Here is a 3050-nt window from a genome sequence, read left to right on the forward strand (position 1 = left end):
ACCAACTGCTAAGGCTATAATAAAAATTAGGTTGTGGGATATTGAACGCCAGGAACTAACAGCAGCAGCAGCAGAGAAAACATGTTCCCCTCTTTACTTTCAACTCTCTTGGGCACATGAAATTAACCACAATTATCCTGAATTTTTGCTTAACCCTCAAGAAAGAAGGGCATTTTCGTTGGCCAGGTTTAACTCAAATCCATCAAACCTCTTTTGGCGAAGGTTCTTGGGCATGGTGGAAGGAGGAAGAATTTGCCCATGTGAAGACCACCAGGTGGAAACTCTCGCACATTTGGTTCTTAAATGCAAGCTATATGTAGATCTCTGCCAGCAATTCCTTGATCAACTCTGCATCCCCAAATGGAAACCAGAGTTGGAGGCCATTCATTTTCTATTACTGGGGAATGATCAGGAGTTTACCAAGTTAGTGGCAAAATATCTTTATCTAGGGTTCTGTCGTTGAAATACATTGCAGACATCTGTTCTCCCTGGATACCCAGAGACGTGACAATAATCTGCTCTGCCTATAATAATAATAATAATAATAATAATAATAATAATAATAATTTATTTGTACCCCCCTCCCCATCTGGCTGGGCCTCCCCAGCCACTCTGGGCGGCTCCCAAACAATACAGCGTTAGATGTCCTTAAACAGGGCTGCCTTCAGATGTCTCTTAAAAATAGGATAGCTGCTGCGTGTCATCCTTGCGCAGGGGCCATGCTAATCTTCTCTGTATCGTTCCAATTTTTAGTATATGTGCTGCCGAAGTGAGCATCTTTTGGTAAATGTGTTGTGCCACCGGGGAGGTGGTAATTCTGTATTGATATGTTATGGATGTTTCTATGTGATGCCAATAAAAGGTTCGATGATGAATAAAGCAACAAAGAAGCCATCTGAGTTTGCTTTCAAACACATAGTCACACCAAGTTAAGACAAGCCAAAACCGGAGAGGATTCCCCCCTGAACGAGAATGACTTTGCTCTGTCCTCTTCTCCAGGTGCCCGCTGGGTAAATAACAATGGTTGAAGATGAATTTTCTACCCATACAGAAACATGAAATAGCCTGCCCATTCATCATCCAAATGAAATGTATTCAAAGATAAGGACAGCACCCCCACATGTCACCCTGCTCTCCTTTACCCCTTTCCTCGTCTACATTATCCATGGTATATGAAACAGCAACATGATCACTCTCTTTGCTAACTGTTTCTGTGGGCTGTGATCAATTTTAATCTGGCTCCAGTTCCATCCTAGGGTGAGATCTACCAAAGCACACTTTCATTGTCTGTGCAGGTAAGAGTGCTCTGATGTTTCGTTTTTGAATTGAAAACGTTCTCAGTGCAGGAGCAGCAAGAGGGAAGTGGGTGCTTAATGATATCCTCATCCCCCCCCCAGTTGTTTCCCCTGTCCCACAAAATATTCAAGAAACATATGTGTAAAGTAAAAAATACATTTGGAATCCCACTGCAGAGCAGGGGGAGGGGAAAACTTGGGCAATTTTGAGCAAAAACAAAATTGGTCCTTGGTAATGGTTAAACAGGGACGTGGGTGGCGCTGTGGGTTAAACCACAGAGCCTAGGGCTTGCTGATCAGAAGGTCGGCGGTTCGAATCCCTGCGATGGGGGGAGCTCCCGTTGCTCAGTCCCAGCTCCTGCCCAACCTAGCAGTTCGAAAGCACGTCAAAGTGCAAGTAGATAAATAGGTACCGCTCCAGCGGGAAGGTAAACGGCGTTTCCGTGTGCTGCTCTGGTTTGCCAGAAGCGGCTTTGTCATGCTGGCCACATGACCCGGAAGCTGTACACTGGCTCCCTCGGCCAGTAATGCGAGATGAGTGCCGCAACCCCAGAGTCGTCTGCGACTGGACCTAATGGTCAGGGGTCCCTTTACCTTTAATGGTTAAACACGTCTTCCCTTTTCCTGTTCCTTAAGTTAATTTCAGCCCCACAAGCCTACTTTTCTGTGTGTCAAACTAACATCATTGTAATTTCACCCACCCGTTTGTGGGATATGCATTTGGGTTCTGAGTGCAAATGTGTACTCTTACAAATTTTAAACATTGGACTCTGTCCCTTTTTCAAAATCCCAGTCACTGACTGTTTGCCTTTCCCCATTTACCTGTCTGCAGCCTCCATACACAGTTAAATCAAATATCCTCTCATTGGATTAATATTTCTTCTGTGTAATGGTGTGAATCAATAGGACTTTTGCCATTTAAAATGAGTTGCTCTCCCTCCTTCCCTTCCCAATATTTGTCCAACCATCAGAAGTGCATGCCTTTCCTTTCTCTTTCCCAGCTACTCAGCTATTTATCTTTCAATATAGTTGGCACATGGCAGGAAGGATTTTTCTTCTTCTTGGAATGGGGCAATTAATTGAGCTGCTGCTCAGGAGTTCCTGGAACTAAGGTGTTCTGCCCCACTTTATTTCTGTAATTATCATTATTAACCTTTCGGCAATCATTATCTCTAACTTTATGTGAATTTTTAGACATTATACATGTTAAACCAAGCAGTAACACGCACTGCATTGTAAAGTATAATGAACTGCTAATTCTATTCCTTTTACTTGTAAGGAATTCTGTTATTGCCATTGGACATATGGATCAACAGCTAATTATTTGTTGAGGGGAAATGTTCACATTTATTCAGTGTAGACAGTGCGGTGTCGAGTGCGGGACTAGGATTAGAGAGACATGGGTTCAAATTTCAACTCAGCCAGGATAATGCTCATTGGGTTGTTGGTCACACTCACTCATCTTAGGCTGCCTCAAAGGGGTTTTTAAATTAGTATTTAACAGGGGAGAAAGAATCACATGGAGCTCCATGGAGAAAAGGTAGGATTTTAAGGACCGATAATATCCCATGAGTTAAAACCAGGGCTATGTGCATGCCCTAATTCTGCATAAGTGCAAGGCTAATAACACATCAATCCATACCCTCAGGCCACTGAATTCTACATCTAATACATATTTCCCCCCTTTTTATTAAGTACTTATGGAAATAGCAAGAAGCAGCACAGAAATGTCCATCTCTCCCTCCATGCTACACT

At 43.1% G+C, this 3050-nt stretch overlaps 1 pseudogene; it reads right to left on the bottom strand.

The window, feature by feature from the left end:
• Positions 1-677: 677 nt before the first annotated feature.
• Positions 678-777, bottom strand: LOC117046158 (annotated as a pseudogene).
• Between the last annotated feature and the right edge of the window lie 2273 nt (positions 778-3050).

This window comes from Lacerta agilis, chromosome 4 (assembly GCF_009819535.1).
Source record: "Lacerta agilis isolate rLacAgi1 chromosome 4, rLacAgi1.pri, whole genome shotgun sequence".
NCBI lineage: Eukaryota > Metazoa > Chordata > Lepidosauria > Squamata > Lacertidae > Lacerta > Lacerta agilis.